General features: G+C 39.6%; 1 long non-coding RNA gene across 1 annotated transcript in view; it reads left to right on the top strand.

Annotated features, from left to right (window-relative positions):
- The first annotated feature begins 206 nt into the window (after positions 1-206).
- The window catches only part of LOC122181952, a 54,958-nt gene continuing 30,014 nt past the window's right edge, over positions 207-25,150 (top strand). The window contains exon 1 of the long non-coding RNA XR_006179632.1: positions 207-275. This is a non-coding gene — a long non-coding RNA (uncharacterized LOC122181952). The remainder of the gene's footprint in view (positions 276-25,150) is intronic.

Below are 25,150 nucleotides of genomic sequence, written 5' to 3'. Positions count from 1 at the left end.
AAAAGAGCTTAAAGATCATAGAATCCAACTACAACCTTACCATACTATCCTAATTAACAACCCTTTGCTAAATCGTGTCCTTGAGCACCTCATCCAAATGGTTTTTGAACACATCCAGGGATGGTGACTCAACCACTTCCCTGGGGAGCAGTGCTTAACAACCCTTTCTGTAAAGAAGTTTTTCCTGATACCCAACCTAAAGTTCCCCTGACGCAACTTGAGGCCGTTTCCCCTCATCATGTCGCCGGTGAGAAGAGACAAATCCTGCTCTCGCTGTAAGTATTCAAGCTCTTTGCTTGAATAGTGGTGGACATTCATATTCTAAGGGACTATGTGAGAAATGTTAAGGAAGTAATGAGGTTTGTCTATGCAAATTCAAGGACAAGTTACATCTGACAGCACTAATTACTGAACTTTTTCAGCTATTTCTTGAGCAGTTAAATCTAGTTATAATAATGCTACCTTTTAATGTTTAACAGTTTCTAACCCTGGGTTTATATGTGCTTTCTAAGACCTAGCACTATATTCTCCATTGCAGTGATGTATGTGAGCTCAAATCACAGATTAGGACATCACTGTGTACGGATGGAACAAAAATACATTTGCAGTTAGTCACAGCCAGGTCTGCATGCTGATTTAGTTTGGTTGGGGGGTTGAATTACTCTACTGCCTGGGTAGAGCTAGCCAAAGGACTACCATTTATTGAAAACTTGCCCCACATTGCAGTAATAATCATCATGTGCTCTCAAGGTCTGTAAGATTCACATCATCAGCTTTAGCTGCCTGCAGTTTGTTGTCTGGGAATGTGTTCAGAAATAGATGGATAAATTCAGGGCACCCTGGTAGAGCCTTGATATCTTCCTTCATGCTAAAGGGAGGATGGACAGCAAGCTCAAATGGGACTTTGGTAACTTTTAGATGATTAAATTAAGTAAGCCTAAGTCTGCCTTGTCAAAATGAGACCAAGTTCTTACTATGATTTCATGCTCATTTTTTTTTCCTGAGTTTCCAGGCTGTTTGAAAAGTAAGGAGAGATTGCTTTTCTTCCCTACTCAGTGCCTTTAATGATTATTTGTCTGGCTTGCTGCTAAGCTTTCAGCATCCTGGAGCCTGTGAATTTTCAGACACAGTGGTGCCTTCCAGAGGGGAGCTGGACTACTCAGTATTTTCCTCACCAGCAATTCCCTAGCTTCTCCTTTGATTTTGGGAGTATGGCACAAAGTCAGCCACTCTCTCAGACTAGATTTCAGGTTACCAACTATACTATGCTTTATTTCTTGTTTATTATTTAGAGTTTTGCTGTGTAGTTGATCTGTAACATAAAATGTGAAATACATGTAGATGTGTGGGTACATACATACAAGTGTTTAGCAGGTTCTTTTATTGTTTGAACTGTGTGATGTTTTATGTCTGTCAGAATGACAACAGAAATAGATGGGTGGGATCTGCTACTACTGTATGTGGCCTCCATCTCATCTCAGTCATCTGAAAGCATGGGGCAGGGGCAAGGACATAGCCCACTTCAAAGGGATGTTTTAGACTAAAACTATTAGTAGTTGTAAAGCATTGGGGAAAGTCTGTACATATATGAGTTCCAGCGTTGTTGTAATGTTCGTTAAGAACTTCTGAAGTTCAACAGTTCTATTAACAACTTGTGCATTTAGAAAGATACAAGGGTGTAGTGGTAGGTTGTATGAAGTTAATTCAGCAAAAGATTTAAAAGTATTACTGAACTCATAGACCTGTTGGGCTAATAAAAGTATTTTCTTCAGCTGGCTCTATCTACCCAGATGGTCCAGATATCCACATAAAAATGTAACTAATACTCCTATGAAGAGTGAAGCTGAGTATCTCCATGGCAGAGCTTCTGTGATTATTCCACATGCTCCAGTCCTTGTCCCATTAAAATATCAAGAAAAACAACAATCCTCAAAGGATGTGAGGCCAAGCTAGCACAGAATCTCTTAAAAATTCCAAACTGGTAATTTCATCATTGTATTTAACCATATTCCTTGCAAGTTTTGTGGGTTTTTTTGTTTTGGGTTGTTTTTTTTTTGTTGTGGTGGTGGTGGTGATGGGGGTTTTTGTTTGTTTTTTACAAAGCTGCCCTGAGCATGAATGTGTTAGTCTCTAGTACAAAGTCCTTAGTATTTACTGAGTATGTATCGCGCATCCTTTGGAATGCCACTTATTTCTTCTGGTAGGTTTGTGATTTAGCTGTCCTCTCAGCATGCTGTTCTAACTTTTTCTCCCTCTTACAAGTTTGTATGAACCCTGCTGCTTGCTGTGTTTATGTACAGCAACATATGCACATCTGTATGAAGTAATGTGATGAGGATAACTTCACACTTACTAGCATGGCTGTCTTCAGATTGAAAAATACTTTCTGAGGTTCATTTCTTAGCATCAGCTTCCTGATTTCTTGCTTACTAAATCATGTAGTGTTTATGAAATAAAAGACTCCCAAGCTGTCAGTCAGAACTCTAAAGCTTTTCACAGACTGTAAATTCACATTCCTCTACTTATAAATAGAAAACACTATTGCAATGGCTGTAAAACTCTCTCTCTGATGATTCTGCAGCACCAACAAATCACAAAAAGAGATGGTTGGGATGCTGTTGTCAAGATCTTTTTTGCTCAGAATTTGGATTGTGCAAATAAGTGAGCTTGTGCTGATGATTTGTAGTAATCTGTTATCACCTTTCATCAAACTATGAGGAGAAACGAAATACAGGGTATTCCAGATGTGAGTCTGGTGCTTGTATACTAAGGAATCTGTATTTCTGCTGACTGTGAAGGACAGTGAGGGTGCTGTTGCTTCTTGTACTATTTCTTGTACCAATGACCAAATCCAAGTGACTTTGTTAATGTGTTGTAATTTATAATCCTTTTGGGCATATTTGTCTTTTCAGTATTCCTCTCTTCTGTTTTGCACCACTGTAGTTCAGATGTAGAAATTAGTCTGCAGAGGAGTAAACTTCCTCCTTTTCCATGTTATTAGCCAGCTTTTCCTGCGTGTTTTTGCTTATTGCTCTTAAAATAAGTCTTGCTAGGCTACTGACTTCTGCAATGTTCTGGCTGATCAATGCTAGCATAGTTTTCAGAATGTATTTTCCACTTCAGTTTCTGGCCCCTTCATTAAAAACGGAGGTATTTGGTATCAAGAAATAAATCTAGAAGAGATCTACCAAGATTTATTTTTCTTGTACAAGTGCTGCTATGGGATTGGATTATACAGCAGCTGGGGCTTGGATATTCACTCATGTATCATTTGGACTTCTGTTATACATCAGCCACAGAAGAACAGCCATTTTTGAGTTCCAGGAGCAGTGGCTCATCTAGTGGTAATGGTAAGACTGATACAGCCCTCTATGGAGTGAAGGATGCAGTACGCAGTTCAACACCGTGAAGATACAGAAGCTATATGGAAGTTCCTAAAAATGCTGACTGGATGAGGTATGAATGTGTCCAGCTTGTTTCAGGCAGAGGCAGTAGGAGAGACTCTTTAAGGAGAGTCTGCATGCTTGGCCATTTCCCTGGTCTGTAGTCCTCATGCAGTCTTAGCATCACACTTGTTGTATTAAGGGTTCTAGAGGCCTTTTGCCTGCACAGTCCTTCTGGTGTTTATGAAACTGTTTTCCATGAATTTGCTTCAATCCCACTTGATCCTGTTGACGCTGTCTGCCTCAGCAGCCTCCCATGGCAACAAGTTCCAGGGCTTTGCTACTTGCCATAGGAAGTACTTCAATTTGATAAGTACCCTCTTAGTTTCATAACATCTTCTCCGACATTCTCTATTATTTCAGGATTTTAATTGTTTGATCATGTTTGCATGAAGTTGCAATGCTCGTAACAACCTTTTAAAAATTGCACTGACATGCCACATGTATGTTGTGCAAGAAAATCTACCCAATTTCCGCAGCTGCAAAGGTGAAAACTTTATTTCCTGAGCATCTGTGCTGTTGCATTGTCATCTGAGAGGTTACTTTTTTAGGCGTTATTGTCACCAAGTGGTCCCACTGATCACAGGAGAGCTTCCTGCTTTTCATGTATTCAATGAATGTTTTAGTATTTGGGCATTCTTTTAAAGGCTCTCTTCAGATTCTTCTTTAGAATTCTTTATTTTGTGTTTACACTTGATCTGCTTTATTCTGTGGGCTTCTCTGTCTTAATTTCAGCAAGGTGTTGCAGCTTTTCTGACAATGAAAGCTGCTATTGCTTTCCTATTACACCCTCCATTTTGGTCTGTGCCACTCAGGTCACCTGGGCTTCTGACAGCATATTCAATAGCCTTCAGGCTTAGTGCAGTCTCAGTGGCTTTTGAATAACCCTCTTAAAGTTTCTGGAGACAGGTTTATTTATTTATTTGGGGGGCAGGAGGGGAAAACCTACCCACTGCTTTGCAGCAGTCTGAATTTAGCTTCAGTAACCTTTTTGCATCACAATATCAGTGTCTCATGCGAGCACGTCAGTTCAGCTAATGTTGCCACACCACCAGGTAATAATAGTAGCTTATATTTGCATTTACAGGAGATGCTAATATCCATACTGCTAAGCACTAGTCCTGGGCAGTGTCCTCCAATTAACCCAGCCTGCTGGCTGACATGTTTTCAAAAAATCCCTGCAGGGAAGCAGAGATTTACTTCTGTCTAAGGATGCTAAGGAGTAAAGTCTACCTGAAGAGTTCATAAAGAGGAAGAAAAATATGGGTTGCCCACGTTTCTAGTATGGAGAGGAACTTTTTTTGGTAGAAGTTTGGGAAGTGTGTTTCAGGCAGGTGAAGAAAGCAGTATTCATAAGGGATAAAATGTAACACTGATTTTGGAGTTGGAAAGGGAGACGAACTCACCTGATACAAAAATAAGTCTGTATTTCCATTGCTAGCATTGAATTTTTTATTTACGTTGAAAACTTACTTTCAGTACTGTAAGCAGAAAATACAAAGCCTTTAACAAGATATGAAAGCAATGAAAATGTTTCAGATTTTCATTGGGAAGGAGTCTTTGCAGACCAAAAAGCTTTGAGTCTAATTGCCTTCGGAGCTTTTGTAAACCCTGTTGAGTTTTGTCTGACAGCTAGAAAGTGCTGAAGGTGCTCCCTGTGGGTCGGTATCTGGCTGATATCTTGAACTTCAGATAGGTACAATTCCATAATGTTGCTTGCACAGCTCAGCAGTATTCATCAGATACAGAAATGATATGGAAATGACTGATAAATACTCTGCATTTGCTTTGTAACTGCTGTCACATTGCAGTTTAAGTTCAAAGAACTCCAGTGTGGACTTTCTGGGAGGATGTTAAATCACCATTAGGGCTCTAAAGGAGAAATGTTCAGTTTCTTTCCTGGAGGAAGAATTAAAATACTTGAACTGTTAAGGCTGTCTGAAGAGCCTCTAGCAGATAAGGTGGCAAGAGATGGGAAATGGGGGGGGGGGGGGGAACCTGCTTTGAAAAAGGAAACCTTTTCACGGATGCAAAGAGTTTTCCAGACTAATGGCAAGCACAGACAGCTTGATGGGTATCAGGAGCAAAGCAGTGGGCTCCGTACTGTAAGGATGGTTGGATGGACTTTCCATTTTCCCACTCTACAAGCTTATAGGTCATGGTTTCTGCCCAGATAGGTGGTGGTCTGCCCAGATTTTTTGTGACAGAAGTGGATCTGCAAATTGTCTTCTTTCTCTAACCAAACTAAACTGAACATTGGTGCATGTATCATTGTTTGAGCACTGAAGGCCACTTTGAAGATATGCTTCTTGTTATGTCCTCTTTTTGATCCCAATAACTAGCTGGTATGTTAGAGATGTTATTAGATCAGCAAATATGATGATTACATTTAAAAAAAAAAATTAACTAGACATGCATTTTTTTAAATGGCTTTTACACTGCTGGGGTGGTTGTCTCAGGGATGCTGTGTGGCCATGTTTGGGTAGAAGAAATGGACAGTAACTCCAGAAACTTAGAGAAAGCTGACTAATATCACAAACGGTTGAGTGTTTAGGTTTTGAGTGGCTGTGCAATAATTCACCACACGTTTCCTGTGCAGGCTGATGTTTCTGCTAAAGCCTTTTACTTTTTGTGAATATCTTCATGGATTTACAGCGATTACACAATTATTTACAAGGAACAAAATGTGACCCCCTATTAATCATAACTAATCAAATTCAGCATGTTGAGTCATAAAATTTTCAGCCACTCTTTTTGGTCCTTTCATCTTTATTCATATTTTTCAAGTTAGTGATTCATAAATTAATATTTACAGTTACCACATGCTAGTATCTGAGAGCTTTTTTTTTTTTTCTTTTAGTAGGTGTTCAGTTTAACTGGGCTGTAGCCTGGGGAGACTCTGCTCCAAGCAACAATTGCTATGTTTCTGTAAAGCTAATGTTCATGTGCACTGCAGAACTGACAGCTTCTGGAGATCATGGTCCTTAAAGGAGAAGGGAGAAAAGTGGAGTGCAGAGAGCTTGCTGTCTGTCTTGCCTGGGTACCTCAGCTCTGCCTTATGACATTGAGGGAAGCACTCTGCTTTCAGGTTACTCAAACTTGGTGGCTCTGACTTCCCAGAGAGCTTGTATTCCTTTGTCATTCCTGTGAAGCAATGTTTTCTTACTTGACTTCCAGCTGATTTTTACTCCTTTGCTGTTATTTGGTAGGTGACAAGTACCCACTCCTGTTGATTCCCTGTGTAGAAATTGTTAAGATCCATTAGGAAATTGAAATGCAGCTAGTAGGTTTGTTGCTGATTGCTGATTGCTGACTGTACTGATGGTGTGTGATTTGCATGGTGCTAAACAGGTCATGCTGTGCTCTGATGTATATTTGAAGATGGGCCATTAAAAGCTGAAATGTCAACAGTGACCCATACACCTGTAATAAATATCAGCTTTGTAATTAGCAAGCTGTCTCCAAGGGCTGCATGTGTACTAAGATTAATTTTCATTATGGCCTGCCCAACGTTCTTGTGCAATGTACAGCCACCAGTTAAGACTGTCACAAGAGGCGCTTCAGTTTCTGCATGTCAATCACAGAACCAGCCTGTAGGTTCCTGGTGGCTGCAACCTTGTTTCTATACGTTAGTCTAGAACTCACTACACTATGTAAGTGTGAAGCAGAATACATACAGAGGGGGGGAAAAAGAGTTGAATTACAAGCATGTATACATGTATTTTACAGGTGAGCACTGGAGTTGTCAGCAAACAGCCTGCAAAAAAATCATGAATTGGAGCTCTCCTCTGTCTGCCCATTTCAGGCTTTGCTAGTGCTGATGACAGACAGGTGGCTCTGGATTGATGTGAAGAAGCCTCAGCTGAGGGTAACTGACACTGAAGCACACTTAAGGCAAAAAGGCATTCCAAAAGGTATCATAGCACGTCTAGACTGGAATTTGTGGTTGAAAGACAAAACTATTATCCTTTGGGTTGAAAAGTGACCCATGGCTTTTAGGCATTAGTGAATTTTGATAAATGACCTGGTTTTCCCTTGCCCCACTGTGGGAAGCAATTGGTTTCCACTGTAGACCTGAATTGTAGACAATTTGCTTTATCGTATTTGTAGGAGAGTTAGCATAGCCTAATGCAGCAGAAAAACAGTTCTTGAAAATGCCTTCATTGTGTGTTTATTTATATAAATAATCTGAACTATATCACACTGAAGACTTGAAACTTTTCATGTTTTTACTAATGCATGAGTTCTTTTTTCTCCTGGAGTGTTTTCATGGTGTGTATATATTAGCATGAATTTTTGCTATCTTAAATTGTGACGTTGCTGTTGCATATGAACCGTTTTGGTCAAGAGCCTTGTTAACTGCCCCATCAATTACCCTTCTGAATGTCTGTCAAATTAAGAAACTGCAGCTCTAGGCCCCTCAGGGTTTTTCCTTCTTTTAGGCAAAGACTTTTTGTTTTCTCCCAGCACTTTCGATCTCCTTATCATTCTGGAAAGTTTTTTGGTTTTGGTTGTTTTTTTTTTTTTTTTTTTTTTCGGATAGAAATATCTTCATGTGTGAAGCAAAAGGAGCTTTGTGAAATCTAAAACTCATGGCAGTGCTGAAGAGTCAGAGCATTTAGAATTTCTGTAGGACAGGTTATTGTTAAGGCAGAGTTTTTAATGTCTTGGGTAGAGTAACAAAGTTGCAAAGATAATTGCTATTATAGTTTGTTCTGTTCTCTCTTATTCTCTATAGAAATATGTTTGCCATGCCACGCAGGATGTATGTAGCAAATGCTGGCATTTCAGCCATAGCCAGGTATACACTGACATATTATTTCCCCTTTGTATATGGTGTGGAAGTTTGTTTCTGAGAGTCTGAGACAAAATATCTGTGCCACTTGAGAACACACAGGTACTTAATTCTGTATATTCAGTAGACCAAACATTATTGAAATGAATGTGGTGGAAAACAGCTGGAGTTAAGTGAACTATTGTTCTCACAGAGTAGGCTAGATTAAAAACCATGAGAAAGAAAAGTTTAAAAAAAGCTATTTTTTAATGTCTACAACTACAAGCCCATCTCAAGATGAGCAGCTGGCAAACATATGACTTCTTTTTTTTTTTTTTTTCCCTCCCCCACATCTTATAAAAATGGATTTCACGTCCATCCAGCTGTGCCTTTCTTAAGGGAGCCTGCTGGCATGTCATTCCTCGAGGAAATAGTCCATCTGGGAAGGCTGTAGGGTACTGGGCTGGCACCAGTCCTAGTGCCAAGCACTGCCTGATGGAGGGAGCAGAACACCCCCAGAAAAAGCCCAAAGCTTATCCCCAGCTTCCAATTCATCTGTGTGCAGGCAGGAATTTGGTAAGCATTCTCTGCAGCGTTCCTGAATGTTTTTTCCATTCCAGATAAGCTGCCAGTAAATGGGAAGGGCTGAGTGCTTCCTATTCTGCTTGTACTGTTCTAGTTCTGGGTGGCTCTGTGAAAACCTTGTATAGTCCTGAGAGCCACTGTGTAGCTTTACTTGCCCTATGCACATTTTATTATGTTTGGCTTTATGTTATGTTGGTGAGAGTCAGAAGAAAATTATTTCTGGATTACAATAAAGAAACTTCAAATTTAAGTGTTTTTAGATCATTGACCATATTAAAATAAAATTTCAAAGGGCATCAATGTTCAGAGGAAACACTTTATTTAAAAAAAAAAAAAAAAAAAGTAGCATTATTGGCCTAAAAATACTGCTGAGCCTTGGGAAGAGATTTGTGCCACGTTTCTTGTGACACTAACATCACAAAGGATATAAACCAGTCATTGGCACTCTCTCAAGAAACACATCACTGTAATTTGTTACAACAATACCACTGTGATATTTGTTCATAATATTTATGAAAGCTAGGCTATGAAAACAGTATGCACTGACTGTCAGTAGCCATGTATCATTCTTTTAAAGAGAATATGCATGACAAAATGTTTTAAATGAACTCTAAAAATATACTGGTGGGTTAGAACAATTTGGCTGGTCTTGCACTCTGTGCCAGGAGGTGCTTCCCAGGATAAGCTTCTGGATGACCTTTCTGAGGACATATATCAAATAGTCATGTATATTATGGTCCCAGTCAGTCCACAATAGCCATGATGAATGTTATGTAGCATGCACAGTCATTACAGCTCTGTGTATTGCTCTGCTCAGTTTCCAGTTGCTGTCTTTTCTCTGGAAAACAGTGCTGCTTGTGTCCTGTCACCGCGATAAACCCAGCAGTTACCCGCAAAGTGTTCCCAGTGGCACACAGCTCTATCTGGCCTGGCAGGGGGATACAGATGCTGGGAGCCTGGAAAGAGGCTCCTGCTCTGCTTCTGCAGTTGTGCCTGTGCCCTGTGGGGAGTGGCTTCTGTAGGCACTGTGATCTTTTCCAGCAGTATGCTGGCATTCACTGCACTTGTGTTAGCAGCATAAATCTGGGTCTGGGGACACTGAGGAAACACTTCTTCTATAGCTGCGTGGTCCTAATGTCATTTTTTCATCTTCCCCATTAGCATCATGGGGGAATATAAGCAGCATTAATGTTATATTTGCTGCAACCCAGCTTGGGTTGCGTCTGCTTCCTAGCTGGGAGGAGGCTGCAAGTCCTGGGTGAACTCCAGCGTGGGAGCAGGCTTTGTCTTGAAGATGGCATAGTTGGGATGAGGCTGAACAGCTGTGGTAAAGAGAAGCACGGATGGCTTTTTCTCTTAGAAAAGTGTGAGCTTTTGCTATGGTTTGGGGATATGCTTCGCTAGTGAAGGAAATAGAAACCTCAACTTCTACCTTTTCCCTCTGTTCTGAAAGCTCTGTCTGTTCTAGTGCAGTTTCTCAGCAGTATCTTGGTTATTTGCTGCACTGGGATGTGCGTGGATGAGAAGCAAAAGTGAAGGTAATTGCCTCTTACCATTGAGCAGGAAGGCTCCAAACAGGCTTGTGTCTATCACAAATGTACTAGGTCTAAAGTGGCTTAAGTCCAGTTTCCTGCGTTTGCCACCCTTTGCATGAATGGCTAGATCTGAGAACAGTGAATACCATCACTGCAGGAAGCCCCAGATCTGAACTGTGTGCATACAAAGCTGCTTATGAATCATCCTTTTTTATTTAGCCACTTCCATCTAAGGTAGTTGGTTCAGTTTAATAACAAAGTGGCCTCTCCAGAGGTCCTGTACCAGATCAGCTTATTTTTTTAGGCCAAAAAAAAAAAATCCAAATCTCAGTCTGCTTAAAAAAGATTTTCAGAAAAAATTATTTAGAAATGATAGGAACAGCTATAGATGTGGTGAGTTGTAGATTAAAAATGTAAGAACAGAAAAATGGGAAAACAGCAAATTGAGATGGAGTAAAAAACAACAGAAGAAATGATTAAGAGACCATGGTTAACAAAGAAGCAAAGATTAGAACTGGGGCAGATATGTTCATATAATGTTTTATGCAAAAACAAAAAATCGAGCTTGTTCTTTTAGGTTCTTCTCTATCACTATCCCTCTCCTGTCTTTATTTATAGCTTTAGTCATATATTATATTCATGTTATCCACTCTGTCTTTGACTCTGTAAATGTAATAATCTTTTCCAGTTTAATTAAATCTCTATTTTATACATTTACTTTAACTGACTTGCCTAAACAGCCCAAATTTCCTTTTTCATTCCTTGAGTGGATTGAAACAATACCACATATTAAGAATCAATGTTAAAGTACATGCATTTTAATAACCATATTAAGGATGACTGTAAAATTTCTGATTCATGCTAGGTTTGCAACCATGCCAAAGATTGTCAGTGATTCTACCTGATAATTTACACGTGTAACTGCAAGTACGAATATCTTATCTGCTTATAATGGAATTTCACCTGCAATGCTAGGATCCAGGTGAGGTAAAGCTGGCCAGGAGCCAAGGATGTACCCTCTTTGTCTTATTGATTCATCGGAAATAAATGATGGGCTTCCAAATGAGGGAAATCAGAAACCCAAAACTCCTAAGAGCAGTACGAAACGGTTAGCAAATATTTCTAGTTGAAATTGTTGACATCCTTGACAGAAAAAAATATTTAAAAATAGAAACCAATAGACATTTGGTAGCAATTTAGTTCCCATTTTAGCTTTAATCAAGAAGACTTAGTAATCAGAATATCGACATCAGTAATGACTTCAGTCAGAAAAATTTATAGGAAATGCAGTGTTTAGATTTAAGTTGAGAAAGCCAAAGAAGGACTTACAAACAAGGATTTAGGTTTAAAAGAAGAGACCAAATATCTTCATCTGGCTTGATTAATAGTTGCTTAGTACTTGCGTGCATATCAGATGAAAATTCACATATTGGTTTTGTAGACAAAAAATATAGAAAGTAACAAATGTTAGAAACTGAATGTATCTGTCAAGCATAGCATAAACACGCTCCAGATGATCTTATGAGATCATCCATGCACACGGACAAAAATTCAGAAGAACAGCCAACAAGATTTCAGAGTCATCCCATCTGAATGTTAACTCTGTTTCACGCTCTAGACCCACCCTAGTCTATTCCCTTTTCTCAGTTCATTTCCAATATTGATTTCAGTGATATGGGTGTTTTATTCTTTGCAAAGCAACCAGGTGTTTTTATATATAAGAAGTACTGTCAAGTAGCTCAGACTGTGAACAGAATTTTGTTTGTTGAAGGAAAACTGAATATCAGTGAACACTTGGGAAGATAAATATGAGTTGAAAGGGAAAAATAAAAAAGAGGGAGGGAGGCTTGTGCAGCATACATAGCTCTGATCTACTAGAACATATAGTCATGCAGAAATAACAAGTTTCTTAGGGAGTATGTTGTAAGCCATGTTATTCTAGAAGTACTCTGACCTCAAGAACTGATGATTTCATTTTCCATCTCCAAGTCCAAGGGAGGTTTTCAGTGTGAATGGGAAGAGTCATGGTACTTATGAGCTTTGCATTTTCAAGTCACTTCTTGCAGTGGCTTTCACCAGTCATGAATCACTTAGATGGACAAAGAACATGTTGTGTGTGACTCTTTGCTCCTTGTGAAGTTTCTTTCTTTTTTAGTCTCTACAACCACTTACAATATTTCTTCTTTAAACGTTCTACTCTTTAAAATAGCAAATTATATTTCTGTGACCTCTAAAGTATTAGGTGCAAAGAATAGGAAGAAATGCTTTCCAGCTAAATGAGAGCACTCTGTCTCAAATGCCTACAGTTTGTAATTGATATTTCCAGGATAATCTCAAGGAATTTAAAACAATCTTGAATTTAAGAGCAATCAACAGAATCGAGACAAAGTGAAACTATTACACTGAATTTATCAAAAGGCAGGGTTTAAATTGATGCTATGCATTATTCAATTTGACAGCTGCAAATTCACATTTAAGATAGCAGAGTCCAAAAGACTGCAACTGGAGGAGGAAATGCTAATTTCTTACAACTCTGAAGCTAAGCTTTTTAGTTACAATTGTTAAACGCTTTACACTTCCAGAGTATCTGTGATCAACAGAAGCTCCAATGCTTCTGAATTTATAAGTATGGTCTTAATTTCCTGTCCCATTTGTCCCCTGTGCCACCACCTATCCCAGGTGATATGCAACTGTCTCTGAAATGCAGCAGACCATTCTAAAGTGCCCTTTACACAAAGGAAAAAAACAACTTTTCTTTCCGTGCCATTTTATTTGGTTACATTGCTAAAGCACGTGTCCTCATGCTGTATAAGAAAGTGTGTGTGTAGGAAGTGAAGAAATCTGAATCTTCTCCTAACCACACTACTGCTTGGTGTACGATTTGGGATAAGTCGTATGTCCTTACGCTACACCGTAAAATGGGAACGGTGTTAGCTGATTTAGCGGTGTTCCGGTGATAGTAGATGAACCATACAGTGGATTCCTTTTTCTATGAATTGTTCCTCAGTATTTGGGAAGCCTGAATTTATTTTTTTAACTGTAAAATTATTAGAAATCACTCGGGTGGAAAAGCAGTGTAAACTATGTAAAAATGCAAATTGCTGGAGATTTAAGGCTGATGTTTTGCTATGTAATAGTTTATTTCCTGTGCAGTGATAGTGTTGGGAGGTTTACATGTGTGGGAACACCAAACGGAGATGTTGTACTCATTAACTGATGGCAGTGTCCAATATTTTTAAGCCATTACATCTCTAGTGATGTCAGTCTTCCATGAAAGCTGTCGCATGCTAGCACAGTGCCCTATAATGATTGAAGAGAGAGTTATCAGCTTTCTAAAACCCTTAGAACAAGTCACAGCTCAGAGGCATGATGAGGCAGAAAAGAATCATGCTGATGATATCATTCACTTTTTTTGTTTCATGAGTATATAGTGTGGTTTCCTGATGTACAGTATGGATGAAAACTCCTACAACATTGAATACACTTCTGTGTGTAGTGTATTGAACAATTTCTTAACTTACATTTTAATTGATTAACATAGTTGTTCCAGATTTAATCTGATGTACATTCTGCTTAGCAGATGTCAAAATATTATCTAAAAAGCAGTTAGAAGGGGGATTAGTACCTCAGAAACCTATGGGGTCCATCCTTTCCCTTAAGGATACTTGTAGGTCCTGTTAATGTCATTAGAGTCCATGTTTGCAAATGCTGTGACAGGAGGTGTTGAATTGGTACTTCTTGTTAACGACAGTTACCGAACATAAATATTACAATATTATATTCCTGGGTTCTTCCTAGGTCACTTCTGAACCATACAATCAGACACAGGAACCGGTCCAAGGACGTTCCTATGTAGCTGTAAAGCTGGGACAAATTCCACAGATTAGCCTCTTCAGTGAGATCAGGAAATGGGATTGGGAGATCAGACTGCCAGAGTTGGCTCAAGTATACTGCAAAGAATAGGATAAACCACTTTAAAAATTAATGAACTGTATGAGTTTAGGACTACTCAGATTTATAGGCTAATGGATAACCATCAGAAGGAGAAAATATTGTATGAAAACAAACACTGGGGGATTTTAGAGCCCTTACATCTCTCCTGGTTTATGCTGATGTAAATCAGGATAAGTTGCACTGAAGTCATTTGACTTACCATAATATAAGTAGAAAGAGAATGGGTGATTTATGCTCACTTTGCAGTACCACACAGATAGAATTAAGTGGTCTTTTTGGAAATAAGAAATGGGTCTTTTCTGAGCCGTTTTGCCGGAAATTAAAAATGGCAACCAGATGCTTCATTCAGTGCAGATTTTAGATGGGAAAAAGTGAACCCTGGGAGGCTTTTACAGTATTTCGCAAGACCATGTGCTATGTATTTACCAGCTATAAGTCTGTGAAATTTATATATACTGTGGACAATGTTATTTTTCAAAGAAATCTAAAATATCCGCAGCAAGAAATTCTGATCGCTTTCTATAAACACTACAGAATAGGGTGTTTTCTGCAGTCAGCCAAAGCCACAATAAATCTACAGCACAAGAACTTTGCTTCTTAAACCTGGCCACACACTGACTCTTTGTCTAGCTGTAGTAGTTCTAGAGGCTGACCCTCAAAAGGAGGCCAACTACTCCTGTTGGGCTAAGTCTCTATGTCCTGATTCTCTTTCCTTGAATTGATCCCTCTACTTAAGATCCACCTCTAACAATTAAAAAAGCAAGGCCAAAAATACTGCTGCGAACAGTAAAAGAAGATTAACTACTTGGGATCCTACCTAGTGCAGTGGAAAAAGGGGATGATGAATGCAGAGGCAGGACTTTGGCCAAATATTTATTTATTTGCCTAAGAACTTTTCTATCTATCGAAGACTGGATTTTGATTTTTGTCTCCCATTGATAGGCAGTTGCTCCTACTATTCTGTGTGGTGGTTTTAAAGAGGCTTCTGCAGTCTCACAAATAATCAGCTGGTTGATAGACTGAACAAAGTACCTAAGTAAACTAGGTGATGGAACTACCATAAAGAAGTTCCTACTAAATCTGGACACAAAACTGGCCTCAATTGTAGTTTTGGTGTTTTTTTTTTTTTTTGGTCTGTGTTCTAGGCCATGAAGAAAAAAATATGCTGTTTTTTGGAATGTACGTGCAGCTGTTAGTTCTCAGTAAATCCCAGGGTAAGTGTGATATTAGGGAGCTAGTTTTACAAAGAACTATTGGAGTATGAAAAAAGTGACTTTTTGTGTGATTGACATCTATTATTAGGTAGCTGGGACTCTCTAACTTGGAGCATGCTTCATTCCTCTTCCCTAATATAGAAATAATGTTTCAGGAACCTATCATCTATTTCACTTCAGGAACACGTGGAGACTGTTTGCTAAGAGCTCTTTCTTTATGCCTCTGTTATGATGGAGTTAAGGAACAGATGCATGGTGAGCTTCTGCTTTATCCACACCTTGGACACCAGATCTGCTTTTCTTGCCTTCAGTCATGTATCCTCCTGTTGGAGCTCAGCTCCAAGAGTAAACCCATCCTTGTGATAACCTGCAGTGTCACTCTGCGGCGCTCTGATTGCTCTGGGGAACCCCCCAGCCCTGCGCACAGGGGCCTTCATTGCTTCAGCACGTGGTGAAAAGTGCCATGACTGCCAGCAAAAGATAAATAGGAGTGAGCTAATACTGCTTTGCCTCTGCTTAGAGCAAAGTACTCTTTAGAGTAGAATTGGGGTCTGACCTGAAATTTAGTTCTTCTCAAAAGGAATTCTGTTGTGGTATTCAAGTCTGCAATTAAACTTCTTAGTTAAGTGTGAAAGTAATTTACATCTAAAAAGCTGTTTAGTGCATGCTGCAATGTTAAGGAGTTGGCTTCAAGTCAGGAAATTCTAAGTACTAGGGTAAACTTAATTTTTATCACTGTTTTTATTTATTTAATGAGGGGAACAAGGAAGGGTTAGGTTTGAGACAAGAAAAAGCAGCTTTGACTTTGAATTTTCTTGTTAGTTGTTCTGACGTGGCTAAGATATTGACTTATTTTTTTCTTAAGTAAGTATGTGACCAAGTATTAATCCATTAGTGAAGGAATTGATATTCTCAAAGATGCTCCCTAATCTCCTTCAAATATTGATTTAATATTATTATAACATGGCCAAGTACTGTATTACTCCTTATCTAAATTAACTTTTTTTTTCCAAGATATATTTAGAAAGGAAATGTGTGTTTATTGATTGTATGAATGAAGTGACTTTAATTAAGGAAACAGGCCTGCTGCCAAAAGTGGCATACATGACTATTAGTGCTGGCTGCTTCCTACAACAGGCTAAAAAGGCATCATCAAAAGCAGATGCCTGAATTAGTTACAACATATACATCCTGGCTGGACAGATGCTTCAGATGCTTGTCCATTTGAAGGATGGATTCTCTTTCCTTTGAAGCAAACTGGAGCACAGTTGCACTTGAAAGTTTTATACCAACCATCACTGAAGGCTCTGCAGCTCTAGATTAAAAATTATGCCACTGGATCTAGATTTTTCTTGTGGAGATTCCCATGTCACCTTTTAGCACTCTCATTTAGTGCTTGGAATGGGGCATGTGAAATACTTAAATTTCAGAAGTTTAATCTTTTTGCATGAAAACACAGGCTAAGAAGTGATGACAGTAATGACTACTGAAGAGGAAATATCAGTCTGTTGTGCTGTGGTTTAGTTTGCAGCAGCATTCCAGTATTCTGATTTGCATTCAAAGCTTTTAGCCTCAAAGTTGGTCAGAAATCCAGTGCAAGCTTCCAAGTGCCAATGCTACCTCCTACAAGGAAATCTTCAAAAATGGGCTGGGATCTATGGGTTAGCAACTTTCTATTAAAATGTAATTTGAGGATGCTGAGAAGTACATGTATTTTCTGAATTTAAGGTTGGTGGTTAATGGGGTGCCATACTTGCTGAATCCTCTGATGCGTGAAAATACAAAATATTTCAAACATATTGTGGAATTTTTTCCCCACTCAGACTAGAAATGGTTAAAAAATGTGTATGTAGCCTGTGCATCCAGCCGCCACAGTTGTAAGTCTTAAGTCTCACCTCCAGGCTTTTCTTAAAAGGGAGAATCCCACCACAGCAGGCAGCATCGTAAAATGAGCAGTGTTTCAGTAAAACCGTGGAAGAGGTTATCAGGGAATTCTCTGGCAGCAGGAAGTTGCCAAAATCTGCCTGGCATTGCGTGATGCTATCTAAGTTCCAGGAAGCCTCGTGGCTGAGAGTGGGCTGTAAAGAGGGTAGAAACAGCGATACTGCTTAGCAAGCAAGCCAAGGTGTGATGCTGGTGATTTGGTCAGTAGTGTTCTCATCCCTGCTGCAGCCTCTTGGGTGGTATGCAAAGGGTTGGGACCTGCATGAAGGTGCTATACAGGCAGCTTGTTGCCTTGGGAGCAAGCACTGCTACAGCTAAGCCTACCCCTGCGTGGTAAGGACTGCTCACGGAGGAGTCCCTGACCTGAAAGTAGCTAGAGAATTGAATTCAGCCTTCCAGACTGAGATTTCCTTCTTTACCTTCATTGGGAGGAAGTGCAACTACAGATCTTCCAGCCTGGTGTTCCCCATGTGGTGTTGATGTATCTATGCAGAAGAAATGTCAATACAGAGCACCTAAGTGTGTGGCATGGGAAATGGAGGAATGGTTCTTCCCATGTTCTGGTGGCCTCTTCCTCATTCTGACAGGCTGGAGTACAACTGATTATGGGAAACACGCTAGCAGGACTTAAAAGCATCTGAGCTTATTTTTGGTAGAGCTATTCTAGGCAGTGGGCAGAGATGCTCAGGAAGGATTGGCTTTACAGTATTTCCATCTGTGGGAGTCTCTGTGACCACCTCTTGCACACACCCTCTCTCTGAGGCCGTGAGATTTCTGCATCCCCTGTATATATTGGCAGAAAAAACTGGCTTCAGCAGTACTTCTGGCATGACTGACACAATTATCACTTACCCATTTTTGTAGCCACTCTGTGTAAATGTCAGTAGAATCTTCCAACCAACCTGTGTAGCTGTAATATGTGTGTAATACCTGTAAATACTGTGATTACTGTCTTAGCATGTAATGTTTGCTTACGCGCTCCCAGTGAGCATCCAAATACAGTAAGGATGCAATAAATGCAGAGACCAGTAGTATTTATGGATGATTTAAATGCGTTTGCTAAACGTGTGTGCCTTGAAGAAACTCTGTATGAGGGGTCCTCAGCTCCAGACATACAACCAGCAGCTGCTTTACATTAAATCACTTGGAGATTTGAAGCTGTACTGGGGATCTGAGTGCTGCAGTATTGTGAGTCACCAGTAAGGGGAACCCTTTTTGCAGTAAACCTTCAAGCTTTTACTGCTTTGATGGAGAGCATGGTCATAAAGATAATGTGACATTTTGGTTTAGAAAAAAAATATATATGTTTAATCAGAAGGCGAATAGAGATAAGCAGTTTAAGATGAAATCTGAATGACAATTTCAAATCTTTTCTTTAACTTTTCAGTGAGATTGAGTAAGAAATGTGAATGAACCTGCATTAACCCTTACAGTGGTGCTAAAGAAAAGATGAAAAGTTAATTTTGATGACAGATTTTAAAACCAAATGTGTCAAACTACCTCTGAACAGCGACTGTCATCAGGGATTGTTTTAACAGGAACAAGTGGTTGCTTCACTGTTTGAATTTGTCATAACAGGCAAAATTTCATGTGGCTGAGTCTTCAAGCTCCAAAAACACAATTTTGAAGATCAGTAACTACCATTCCAGATATTCTGAAGCTGTAGCAGGATGACAAGTCTCAGTACTGTAAATGATGTAGAAAAACTCTTGAAACTATTTTAATTAATCTGTGTTGCTGTGCACTAGGTACTATAACAGGAGAAAATTGCTATGCATATGGATATTTGTTCATATAATATCCATAATCATTATGATTTCTAACTGTTCTACAGCAGTAGGACTATTTTTATATTGCCTAGATAGAAATAGGCTTTATTGAGGTGAACAGAAGTTGAGCATTTACTCAACTAAATAATCTAACTGTAGGTTTTCTTATATGGGTGGTTCTGGATCTGCTGTGATGAATTGGTCTGAGGGAGCTCCCCTCCCTGTCCAGTGCAGGCTTTTGTATTACACTTAATCTTGAAAAGTTTGTTATACTTAGTCACACTTTCTTCTTTACTAAGTATCTGATAACTAACTTTATGAAACCACTGATGTACAGATTTGATGCAGCCCATAAAATCTAATGATAAATACCACTGTAAATCTGAGCCAAAGTTTCTGCCATGCTTTCTCAAAAAGTCTTTCCTTCAGACTACTAATTAGCTTTTCTCTAACAGTGAGTACACTGCTCTTTGCTGATTGATAGTGCATCAATATTAATTAATAATTTACTAGACTATTGGAATTTTCCTCTGCATGTAATCACAGCTTCAGCTCCTTGTAAACCTTTCTTTGTGTAGCGAAGAGGAGTATCATTTTACTTCACCCTCTGTTGTGTAGTCTCTCTTTTGGTTTGTCTCAGGAAAACTCCCTCTTGGATATTTCTGAAAATTCCCATGGTTTGTGTGGCAGTGTGGTTCCAATCTAGAGAAGAGTGCTGCTGCTGCTAGTTGGAGCTAGTCTAGCGTGCTGCTTCGTGCTTATACACGCAGCACAGGAGTGCTCCAGAGTGCCACCCGTACTTTGTTGGGAGCCCAGCCTGCAGATGGAATGGATGCAGATGAATTTGGGAGCGCAGCCCTCAGATGGGGCCTGGCTGCCAACCCAGCCTGCAGGTTGGCTTCTGGTGCCATGCTCTGTGCTCACCCAGAGCCGTGGGAGCTGACAGCGGGTCCATCCTTCAGAGGGTGATTGGTGCCTATATTCACACAGGCATTTGTGAAGCAGGCTGTAACATTGGTCATAATCAGGAATAATGTAATTCTCTATAACATGATCAAATTACATGATGACAGTAAAGTAATAGGTGCTGCCATGGTACGCAATAGAAGCCGAAATATTCAACCATGTTTTCACAGTAGTTGTGAATCGGTTCCTAAAAATGTTTTTCTTTCACAGGAGTCTCTGTGTAACACTTTTGTGTAACATTGATTCCCCATAAGCTCCTTGTTCATGTCCATTACCTGCTTTGTAATTGAGATCTTGACAAAAGTGAGACGTCAGGCCTCTGGAAAAAATCTTTATTTACGTGAGAGAAATATGAAAAAGTACTTTCCAGCTGCATTTAGAGGTGCTATACAGTGTCAGTCATTTGACTAACGTTATTTGTGTAGTCCCTCTTCTGAGGGGGAAGAGCTCAGGATTTGCAGTTCATTCTCCTTGTGATTTGTTCTTGTTGCAATTTATGTAGCTCAACATTGGTGCCCTTGTTCTTGTTACCAGATGGCTGTCAGAGCCTGCAACATTGTTGAAACATTCCCCAAAAGAAGCTACCTTTGCCCAAGGCTGTATGAATCTGCAGATCAGGAGCTTTTAGGGGGCAAGTTTGCATTGATTTTTGTTTGGACCAGTTTTCTGTTTCCTTCATGAGATACCAGTACATGGTATCAGCTACGTGGATAAAATACACAGCACTAGCAAGCCTTCCTTAGGATGTGCTCTCCAATTCTTGGTTATTTAAATACAATACAGGAAAGTGTACATTCTTAAGTAGTATTCAAAATGCATACATATATATTTAATTTACATTAATATTTTACATTCAAGGACAGCCTCTTCAGAACATGCAAATGGTGGTTCTGCTTTGCAGGAGGTTTAGCCAGCAGCACAGAAGGGCAGCTCAATCAGCAGGGAATTCCTGACTGAGCTCAGAAAGGTGGAGGTATGTGAGGATGGGAGCAGATACAGGCTGCCCAGGGGGAGTATAGAGACACTACTCCACTGTGCTGAGATAGAAGAGGAGCAAAGCTCAGCTGGAGCCAAAACTAAAAAGGGACACGAAGGGAAGCAGAAAAGATTTTTATGAATACATTGGCAGCAAAAGGCAGTCTAAGGATAATATGGACCAGTGTTTAGTGGACCAGGGAGCACAGTGATGAGGAGCATAAAAAATGCCAGGGTACTCAATGCCTTTCTTGCCTTTGTTTTTACTAGTAGGATCTTCCCTCCATTCTCACAAGTTGCTAGTGAAGGGATCTGTGGGAATAAAGCTCTTCCCACAGCAAGGACAAATTAAGGGACCAGTTAAGCATACTGGACATATGCTTACAGCTTTAACATCTCTGTTTAAACAGCTCAAACAGCAAGTTCAAAGGCATGTACTGCAAGTTTTTGCTCAGTACTAAACTGTGGGGAGAAGTGGGATATACTGGTTAGCAGGAATACTACTTTTGAGGGAGTTTGATAGGCTGACAAAGTGGGCTGACAGGGATTTAATGGTTTCAGTGAAGACAAGTACGGAGTCCTGCAACTGTGGGACCAAATAACTCAGTCTAAGCCTACAGCTGTATATCCCTGCATAGAAAGCAGGGATGCAGAAGACCTGAAGCTCTTGGTAGGCAGGAAGCAGTAAAGGAGACTTTTTTTTGTAGCATACAAAGCCAACAGCATACCATGAAGTGATAGCAAGGGCATCTAGGGTATTATCTCCAGTTTGTGGCTTTCTGGCACAAATAGGATATTGACATACTGAAGGAAGTCCAGCAGAGATATCCAAGATGGCCTCTAGAGCATCTGATATATGAAGAGAGACTGGGGGAAGGTTTATTCAGCCTTGAGGAAGGAAGTTAGAGGAGTCTTATTGCTGCTTGTAATGATTAGAGGCTGATCAGGGCTGTAGAGAAGAGACACTTTTCTTGGAGCCATACAGTGATATGATAGGAGGAGATAATGCAAGTCATGACATGGAAATTTTTTATTAGATAAAAATAAATTCACAGTGGTATTGCTTAAGCACTGGAATAGGGAATTAGAGAGACAAAGTCCAACCTTGGAGATCATCAGAGCTTGGTTAGAGGTGGTCCTGAGCAGTCCCATATAGCTGGACTTGTTTTGAGCAAGAGGCTGATCAAGTGACATCTGAGAGGTCCCTTCCAGCACAGACTGTTCAATGATTCTGTGATATTGCAACAAATTCCTTACTAAGTATTGACAATGAGTCAATATTACTCTGTTAGAGCCTTTTACAAGGTGTTTTGTCAAAGATCTAGCTGCCTCCATACTACAGATTAATGATGCTTTCATTATCAGACTGTGTCTCAAAGAGAAAGTAGCTGTTATTAAATATAATGTATTTTTTAAAATAAGAATGAAAGAAGATACGAGCCAAGATCAGGGTCTAGTTGTTATGTAAATTTTGCTAGTGACAGTGAGGATGAATATTTTTCTGGTCAAAGCAGGACAAGACTCCTTGCAGTGAGAACAATCTCATCAACGTTGCAAATGTAATCGGAGTTCAGAACCTTATCTTAAAATACTAGTTTGACAAAACCTGGCTGTTTTAAGGTGACTTGGCATTTTGTGGGAGCATTAAATGATGTCAGCAATCTCTTCCTTTGTGCATTCCTACCATATCCCTGTGGAGACCTTGCAGGGTAGATGCACCACACTTGCATGTTGCGGAAGATCCCCTTTACTGGTGGCTAGGTATTTCCAAAGTGCTGCATTTTTGACTGCGTAAAGTGACTGACTTACCAGGACTGCAAGTTTCAAAAAGGAATAGAAGTCTGATGATCTAAGATAATTATTAAGTCCCATTTGCCTCTTAAAAACCTACTGCTCCTGGGACAAAGCAGGAGTCTAATTTCCTTACAGTAATAGTAAAGAAACAGTTTGCTCTTGTTTTGAGCTGAAAACATATTCATTAGAATCAGAGTGCTGAGTAGGAAATAATTCTCACTGATATGTCTTAGGTCTCAATAATGGACGTAGTAGGATATGATAAAGAGATAAGCTTGTGATTGAAAGTACATTCATATCTTCAATGTTTTTCTTTTTTCTTCTAAATATAAAGTTTGCGATCTGCTTCGGTAATAAAATTGAAAGATCATTTGGGTACAAGAATGAATTAACATTTTTGTAATTTGACTGTTAATAAATAACCTTAATAGTTACTGTATTTTCTACTGGAAATGTTTTTATATTGGTTTTTCACAAAGGGAAAGTTTAGATCCTCTCCTCTCATCTAGATTTTTTAATCGTTTGAAATGGCCATTTGTAGCATATTTCTGTAAATTTCCCTGTGCTATTGAGGCTTTTGTTTTTCATCCAAACATACAAAGGTTGTAGAAAGGACCTGAGCTAGACAGAAGGACCTGACAGTAGGATGGAGATATTGAGATCTTGTCAGGTCTTCCTAGTTCTTGCAGACTTTCCAGGTAGGAGAGACTGATTTTTACTTAGAAATGTGTGGCTGTATCCAGAAGAATATGTATTTTTTTCCTTTCTACAGTGGTCCAAAAGCCCCACAGGCGGTTGCCTTACTCGTTCCAGGCTTCAGAAGGTGTCTTCACATAAAATAGAAGCAATTTTGGCTGGAATGGTTGTGTGGTAGTCTCTAGAAAGTCTGATCAAGCATACTGGAAGCTCAAAATCAGTTTAAGAGGAGTATGTTAAGGTTGTTTTCTGGGATTAGCCTATATGAATAACTGATTCAAATTTTTTTTACTGGCTAGATTCCCAATAGGTAACATGAGAATAGAGAATTCTCCAAAAAATAATATATATACCGAATATATGTCATAACTCATTGAAGGCAAATTTTCCTGGGCCTCCTATTCAGAATTATTGTGGAATATCTCTGTGACTGCTGTAACAGGGCTACTCAGCTTAATTTGGTATTGGCCAGAAGGCATTTTGCATTCTCTTTATTAAATCTGGTGTGTTCCAGTTTTGTGTATGTCTGGTGGAATGAAAATATAAATGAAGGATTTGGTTACCTCCTCCTCCAACTCATTTTCATTTTTTTGGATCTTTTTCGTGATGTCTTTGCTGTAGCGATCCATTAGGCAGGTTGAATGGAGTGAGTGCATGGTGGTGAATAGCACCTTGGCATAATACTGAATTGGGTTAAAACAATGTAGGCATTGGTGTAGGTGAGACAGTGTACAAACAGTCTCACGAAGGTACATGGAGTGTGTTGCCTTCAATATGGTTAACCACTCATTTTTCAAGCCAGTAAGATGTCCAGTATTCACCACAGCAGGATACAGGACACTCTTCTCAGGAGCATGCGTTTTACTGCTATACACCAAGACTGCCCAACATTCTGTGATATTATTACAAGAAAGTGGGAAATATCAGAGGTGCATCTGTGGCAGTGATCTCTGTGGCTAGAGTAAACCAACCCCTCTGAAGGAAGTTTCAGAACGGAGGAAAACATTGGGCCCCACCATCACAGTCTGTAGGAAATTAATGACACTTCTTTCCGTGTTTTCTTTGTATTTTGGGTCTGTAATATGCAAACATTATGGCATGCTTTTAACAGATTGTTGTCCAGTAAGGGAGGAAAGGGCTTTTTTAATGGTTTCTCTGGTGCCAAATACTAATAGCAAGACTGTATGTGTCTTTATATATTGTTCCTAGTATCTTCAGAATATCCCAACATTTTCACAACTAGATGTGGAGTTTGTGGACAAAGGCATGGTGACCATGTGCTCCTTCAGACCTGAGATCAGTCTGCATTTTTTTTGGAGCTGAGATGTAGATGGCCAAGAGATAGCCCTGTATTTTAATCCCTTTCAGTAGCTCGTTCAGACAAGTTTCTGAAGTCTTTCCCAGACCTGCCTATGCAGCCTTCATAGGTGCTTCAGCCCTGAGCATTTCCTCACACTTGCTGCCTTTACAGGGAGCAGCACAGTAATGGGGAGGGATGGAG

The sequence above is a fragment of the Lagopus leucura genome, unplaced genomic scaffold (assembly GCF_019238085.1).
Source record: "Lagopus leucura isolate 7727_CA_CO unplaced genomic scaffold, USGS_WTPT01 Super-Scaffold_100012, whole genome shotgun sequence".
In the NCBI taxonomy this organism is placed as follows: domain Eukaryota; kingdom Metazoa; phylum Chordata; class Aves; order Galliformes; family Phasianidae; genus Lagopus; species Lagopus leucura.
This window is presented reverse-complemented; position numbering and strand designations above follow the sequence as displayed.